Consider the following 7,974-nt stretch of genomic DNA (forward strand, 5'->3'; position numbering starts at 1 on the left):
TCTTACTTGAAATGGGAAGTACTGAGATAGAAAGTTGGTTAAGTTGGGGAAGAGAGCTCACTTATGTTCATAAAGGGAGGTTTCGGGGCATCAATGTATGTTTGAAAAATGCCAGTTTTATGGAAGTAAAAAGTATGAAACTCAAGGGCACCCTACTGATGATATAAAGTGACAAAATGAGCTCCTTGGGAAATGGGTGGTGTTCCTCGCTAGGCTGGGTGACTCCTATCTGTGCTCCAGTGGCTCCCACGTGACAGTTCATCAGAACACGTACAACCAGGAAACATCTCTCAGACTAACCAAGTGCTCTTCAGGGCTTGGGTGAGGCTTACCTAGCACAGCCCCTACTCGGCACATTGATAAATTTATTACTGAGCTCTCAGCTGGAGTGGGCTGAGAAGGATGAAAGAAAAAGCTGATAAGAAAGGCAAAAACTTCTTGTTTGTTGGTTTGATGTCCAGCCTATTAAGTACTTAGAATGATATCAGTAAATCAGACGCTTGCTTTTTTGTTGTTGTTGTTTTTTAAACAACTCCTGTTAGTCATCAGATTTTTTCCTACCTTCTGATTTTCATCTTTAACCCAGGCTGGAACAGGAAGGAGAAGGTGATCATTTCTGTCTTAATTAGTCATGACTCTTAGGTGTGTAAATATGACACATTTTGAGTTATTTTTTAAATCAGGGGAAGATATCACTAAAACATTCATCTTTTAAAATGACTTTCCCCTGCAACATCCAATATAAATATAACATGGCACTATTTTTTTTAAAATAAATTTTATTGCCAACAGTAATGACTTTGGGAAACTGTGTGCTTATTTTTTTGATGCTATTGTTGCTAAAGTTTTCTAAAAGCTCTTCACTCTTTTATTTATTCCTTCAGCAAACATTTACTGAGAAGCTATTTTGTCCCAGACACTGCTGGGGGCATAAAGATGAAAGGCCTAAGGCTTGTCCTTCAGGAGCTCACTGAATGGCGGTGGGCCGCAGTGACAGTGAAGTGCAGTGACAATGACAGTGCAGATAGCAGGTGCTCGGTGGGAGGGGTGAGCAGGTGGCTGTGTTCTTGTGGGGGGAGGGAGGACAGTTTGGGGTCCGAAGGAAATAGTGAAGGCAACACAAAGGTGGAGGCCGCGGGGGTGATCGGTGCAAGGTGAGCTGGAGTTCTCCAGGAGGTGCTTCCCAGCAGAGGGAGCAATAGTTCCCTTATGTAGGCAGAGGGGAGTGAGAGAGAGTATGGTCATTGTTCAGGGTGTGTCGGGGGGGAGACAGGGTAGAGCACAAGTGTGAAGAACCTTGCTCATCTCGCTGAGATGAAAAATCGTGGAATGATTCTTAGGAAGTTCACTTTGGCAATAGCGTGAAGAACTGGGTTTGGGGAAAAGACAGGAAGGGAGGCACCTGGGAGAGTATGCAACCCCCAAATTCCTAGGGGAAGTGGGAAAACTTATATAACTTTCAGAAATATGATAACTATCCAATATTTGGACCATATACATACATGGTGAAACAGCCCACATTTCAACGTGTTCCGTAAGAACGTAGCAGTTGAACATTTTCCATCAGGATAGAAAATGATGATCTGGTTTCCCTCACCCTCCCACACCTTTAATTCCCTCAGGTGAGACCTGATGGTTAACTAAGTCAGCGATGAAAGGAAAGGAACGCGGTGACCAGGACAATGGAGTCCTTCAGCGTCTAGGGCAATAATTGTAGAGCAATAATTGTCAGTAATTGAAGGTGAATGTAGGGGCTGAGGAAGAAGTCTAGGATAATTTCTATATTTCCAGCATGGTCACTAACTTTTAATATTTCCTTCTGAGTCCCTTTATGGGCCAAGAGGATTGGTTTTGTTACTTTTTCACTCATTCCACAGGGCATGAACCAGTGCGTGCTAACCCACATGAACCGCTAGATTCTCCTCTAATTGTCTTTGGGATATTTACAAAAATGACTACTTTCAAAGGATAAAGTTTACCCTCAGTAAGGATTTGCAAGAGAACATGCCCACGCTCTGTCCTAATCTTCAAAATGTCTTCTTCTTTTATCTGGAACTGGGGAAACATTTCATAGCTGGAAAAATTTAGTGACAACCCCGTCTTTAACTGAGCTGGTATGCTTGCTATTCTAAAGATGCTGGGGCCTTTCATTTCCTCAGTGCCTCTGGCTTAGGCACTTTCCTCTTTCTGGGATGTTTCTACATGGCCCCCTGCTCCTCATTTCCAACTTCAAGTAGGGAAATCATGCACACCCTTTGAGGCCTAGGTCAAATGTTGCCTCCTTTGCCTTCCTGACACCCTCACACCCCAGGCAGGAAAGATCCTGCCTCTTCCAGATGGTTTTCTCCAAGAGCCTATGCACTTTTTTTTAATGGAGGACCTGCTTGCTCATCAGTCACACACTTGTATGCAGCATAAGTCTGATTCATTTAGCTGAATTGTAGAGGGTTCAGAAATGTAGTAACCAGTGTTCCTTCTACCTGGGAAGGTTGGAACTCAGAGCCCACCATGAGGTGGCTACATGAGGGTGCCCAGCCAGGGGGAAGGATCTCCTGGCACCTGGCAGCAGTAATAGGTGGGCATCGGGGAGGACTTAAATAAAAGCAGTATTAGGCTGGGGTTCAGAGCAAGGATTGTTGCCTCTGAAAGGCCTGGAGTGACAAGCTAGACAGGGACCAAGAGACTTGGCATGAAGAAAGAAGAGCGGGGGAAGGAAAGGGGTGACTGGGGTGGCTTAGGAGAGGACTTATGGACTAGAGCTAAGGTGTTACTCAAAAATGTGAGGGAAAAAAATCAAGTGATGAGTCAAACTGTTGGTACAGACAGGCTGTCACTACATTTTGGAAGAGAATGGTATCATTAAATTTGGGAAGGAAAACAAGCTGGGTCTGAAAGAGTACGATGCAGACATTTAGAGGCAAGTGGGAAAGAAATTCCAGGCATAAGGGTGGCAGCAAACGTGTAGTATTTGTGAGTGGAGAGGCCATTTGTGTGAGGCCATCAGCAGGTGGGAAGATGACAGCAACCAGGAGGATGCAGCCCAACTGCGAAGATTCTAGAAAGCACAGCAAAAAGGTCTGTACCAGATGCAGAAGGAAATAGGAGTCCCCTATGCTTTTCGAGCAGAAAGAAGAGTGATAGGGACAGTCCTGTGTTGTGGAGGTGGTGGTGTTACCGTCTGGTGGCGAGCTGAACTATATAATTGGCATGTTGCCCCAGCAGTGTGGGGTGTGGGGTCATGACACTGAAGTACAATTAGCATTTTTCCTTGGTTCTTCCCCAGTGATGCAACAAAGAATCACAGGTCAGCGAGATTTAGAAAAAGATTTATTAAAAGAGATGGGCCACTAAGGAAGGCTGCAGCCTGTGGAATTTGTGAGGTGAAAAGATGAGAGCTGTAACAACCCAGAAGTAGGAAGGTCTGTATTATATTAGGGCTGCAATGGGTGGTTACAAAAGCGTTCCTAGGTGAGGTCATTTTGATTGACACTTGGCTGCTATATAACTCTTTGCCTACGGCACATGCGCTTACCTAGAATTCAGTCTTTTATAATTAGATTCATGGACTTCCTGGCATAAACATGGCATTATAATGATGGTATAATGAGGCTGAGATTGTGGCACCTTAGGGTAGTACCTTCCATGCATGCATTTGTGGCTGGATTAAACCAGCTATAGGTTATGGCCCTCCGGTCCTTTGTATCTGGGGATGCAGAGGGGATTCTCTGACTACCAATGCGTATTCTTTGGGTGGTCTCTGGACTGGGCCCCTCTTCCTTTGTTCTCCTGTTGCTCATGTCTGACTGCTACCTAACAGTGCGAGCAGTTGATTAAAGCCTGTATACACCAGAATTTTAGAATTGCCAGGACATTTTGATAATTGGTCTGAGCTGAAAGTGAAGTGGGAAAAGTTGTGGCCAGGTTTTCAAACCGGAACCTCAGTTGTGTAAAGGCACAGAACTTTCACTTCGTTAAGACAGCTTTTTCTTTGATTCAAGTTGACTTTGTCTAGTATAATGGAACTGTGATTCTCTTGCTTTTTCCACCCTTATCATTCCACCCTTGTGTGCCTACTCTCTTAATCATTAAGCCTTAGGGCAAGGGTCCAACCAGTGTCAAATCTTGTAATAATAAAGCCTCAGTTCAATGATCTTGAGAATGATGTTTCGGTTAAACTAAGTAAGGATAACATCTTGGCTTTAGGTGTGTTTTAGCTCCAGATCCCTCGAGGCCACAGACCACGGGACCAGATGAGGTGACACCATGGCTGATGTCAGAACCTGACACAATGATCAGTTACTCCAGCCCCATCCAATCCTAGCGCCCCTGACCCCAACTCCCTTAGTTTCCATGACTATAGATTTTCCCCCTATATAACATACCTGCTCGATACACCCCAGGGGCCAGGTCTTTGACTGGTAACTCACCTGTGTCTCTGGGACTTGCAACTCTGTAAAATAAATCCTTACTTTCTTTGCTGCAACACGTGTATGTAGCTCATGAACCTAGATGTATGCAGGCAGATGGACTTCTTTGCTCTGGTGACAATTTGTGTATGCTGGGGATACTTGAAACCACCATTTCCAGAATTCCCTTCTTCCTGGAACATCAGATTTATTTGAGAAATTTCGGGGAAAAATACTTACATGTTGAAACAAATGCAGATATATATTTATATTTTCTAAATTTTAGTAGACTGGAAATTGAAAATGAAGTTTCAAATAAACGCTGTGCCCGGTCTTCTGGCCAGCCCCATCAGGCTCTACCCAACCTCTTGCTTCAAGAGAGAACTCACTCCTCTGCCTCTTGGGGTGCCACAAGGTGAAGGGTGAGAGGACTGGTTGATATGTTCTCTGTGGGGTGATGGGGGGCTTAAGGAGACTCACAGACTTGTTGTGGCAGCAGCTGAAGGTAAGGGGCTGGCAATGACTGGGACAGCAGGGTGAGGAAATCCCCCTCTATTTTGAGCTAACTTTCCTTCTATTGTCATTGAGTTCAGCTCTCCAGTAAAAGGGGAAAAGGAAACTCTCAATTTTGGATATCACCCATTAGTGTCTGTTTTTTTTTGTACCACACCTGAATGTTAATTTATGCTACATTAAAAACTTTACCTACTTTATGTGTTGTAGGAATGAAAGTTTTTAGGTATCAAAAACTTCCTGTTACTTAGGATTTACACTTGTGGATCCAGAAATAGATATGGAAGGATTGTTAATGTAAGCAAGTGTAGTCAAGTGGTTATTAGAGATGCTAATTTAAGGTTTTCCTGGATTATTTAGAGACTTAGAATAAAATGGCTGCAATGAAGTAGTTAGAATGGGAACAATTAGAAAGATAACATTATAGGACATACGCTTTGTTGATGGAAGAAATTCTAAACCTAAAGAAAGTGTTATGGGTGGACAATTTTCCAGTAAGCCAGCATTAAGTATTTACTTCTGATACTGTTAACCAGGGTGTGGTAATCTGATCAAGGAGATGCTGTTAACCAGGGTAATCTGATCAAGGATATGCTAACGGCCAACTGTTAACCAGGGTGTGGTGATCTGCTCAGGGATGTGCTGGTGGCTATATCAACTGCCTCTTCTGGGAGCTCGGGGCTGATTCTCAAATGGGGAGAGTCAGTCCCCGGCCGGCTAATAAAGGCTCACAATTCATCTCAATTGGCTCCATGGGTCTTGGATTTGATCGCACCACAACAGTATGAATATATCATGATTTGCCTAATCCCCTATAAATGTACATTTATACTTGTGGCCTAGTTTTTCACCACTACAAGTGGTGAAATCCACTACAGGGGATTATGTTCTCAGTAGCTAGTAAGAGCAATTCCGCCTCCTGGGCGAGGAAGTCTGGTAAGTAGGGTGAATGCTAGCCTCTGGGCCTGACTTTTCAAGACCAGCCACTAGATTTCCCAAGTATGAACCTAGGAGGAGCTGCGAGGTTGGCCAGAGACCCAAGTGAAGAGGCAGATATTTGGAAGAGTTTCCAGTAAAATGCCACTGAGAGATGGGAAGTCCTGCTTGTATTCTTGCCCACATTAGATGGGCTATAGAAATCCCTGTGTTCTCCCTGTGCCTGCATTCACTGGTGACAGCCACCAAAAGGGCATGTCTTGTGTTGAGGTTGGCACTGGTGAACCTAAGTCAGTCTTCTCGGATAACCACATCCTGGGTCCTGTAAACAAACAATGTTTATGGACATCTGCCTCTTGCCATGGATTTGTTTCCTTAGGGAAAATTCCCATAAGTGAAATTTCTGGTTCCCATATAGGCTGCCAAATCACCTTTTGACGGCTGGGACAATTTATACCCCCATTAACAGTGGTTAAAGTCCTTCTACCCCCACCTCCACCTGTGACAACAATGGCTTTTCATAAGTCTTTTTTACCTTTGCCAATCTGATAGGGTGAAAATGTCATCATTACTTTATTTCACATTTGATTATTTCTGATATCAAGCATTTTTTCATGTTTATAGGTTATATTTCTTCTGCGAAACATTTGTTCATTTATTTTGCCCATTTAAAAAATACAGTTTATCTTTTTTTATTTTTTTAGGAGTAAAGTAGATTTTACTGAAGATTCTGTAGAGAGACAAGATATATTAGCTTATATTTTTTATTGTTGATTGTTAAGGGTGGAAAATTTTCAAGTGAGCCAACTTCTGCTTCTGTAATCTGCTTGGTTGTTTGATGTTAACCAGGGTGTGGTAATCTGCTCAAAGATATGCTAAGGGCCAATTTCTGCTTCTGTAATCTGCTTGCTTTATGTTAACCAGAGTGGATTAAGGCTTTATAAACTGCCTCTTTTGGAAGCTCTGGGCTGATCTCCTCTAACCCTGCGTGGTAGAGTCAATCGCCAGCCAGCTAATAAAGGCTCACAATTCATCTTGTTGTAGCCTCCAGTCCCCGAAAGACACACAGACCACCAGAACTCAGTGAGTTATAGGAAACACTCTTTATTCAGCCAGCTGGGTCTGCCAGGGGTACACAGGCCCCAAATTAAGCAGCCCCGAAATGTAGAGGTACAGGGGTTTTAAGCCCAAAATCTCATTCTTCATTTTGTCTAACCACAAAAGTCTATCTTTCTTCTGTTCACTACCTGTCAACTCACAGGTCAGGTGCATAAGCGGGGGTACAGAAACAGAAAGCTTATTGTTAAGCTTATTGTTAGAATGTTATGTTCCTATGGGTGACAGCCTATGTTCCCATGGACATAGCCATATTCCCATGGACACAGCCAAGCAGTAATTTTCCTGCAAGTAATAAATTTTTAGCAGTCATTTTTCAGCCATTACAATCTCAATTGGCTCCGTGGGTCTTAGATTTGATCACACCACAACACCGACTAGTAAGAATTCTTTGTATATAATAGTCATACTGGCTCTTGTTCATATATGTTGCAGATCTGATGAAGGCAAACTACTGAACAACCAAAGTGACTCCATCTTAGGTATAAGACTCCATCTTAAGCACAGGCCAGTTCCCAGAAAAGCTGCAGATAGCAAGACGATCACCCCATCCTAGACTCAGCCAATCAGAGCAACTATGGAAAGTAACTCTCCAAATTCCCCGCCTTGTTCCTTGGCGCCATCACCCAGCCAATCCTGCTAAGCGACAAGCTCGTTGTACCAATCCTGTAACGCCAAGACATCGCTCCCCATGCTTATGATTTTTCCCTTCAAATACCCCTGAAGCCCCATGTTTGGGACCGCCTCCTACTCACTGCTGTGTTGGTGTGCGGACTGCGGTCCGGACTCAAGTCTGAAATAAACTCTCTCTTGCTCTTGCATCGGTGTTGGCTTCTTGGTGGTTCGTGGAGATACGGGTTGGGGCATAACACTACATAGGGCTAAACTAGATTATTTTAATGAGTACTAATCAGTTTCTTTTTCTTTTTCTATCTATAAGCCTCCTCCAATTTCTATGTAATATAATCGTATTTAAGATATTTTTAAATTATTTAAATTTGAA

This window comes from Rousettus aegyptiacus, unplaced genomic scaffold (genome assembly GCF_014176215.1).
Source record: "Rousettus aegyptiacus isolate mRouAeg1 unplaced genomic scaffold, mRouAeg1.p scaffold_m13_p_3, whole genome shotgun sequence".
Classification (NCBI taxonomy): Eukaryota; Metazoa; Chordata; class Mammalia; order Chiroptera; family Pteropodidae; genus Rousettus; species Rousettus aegyptiacus.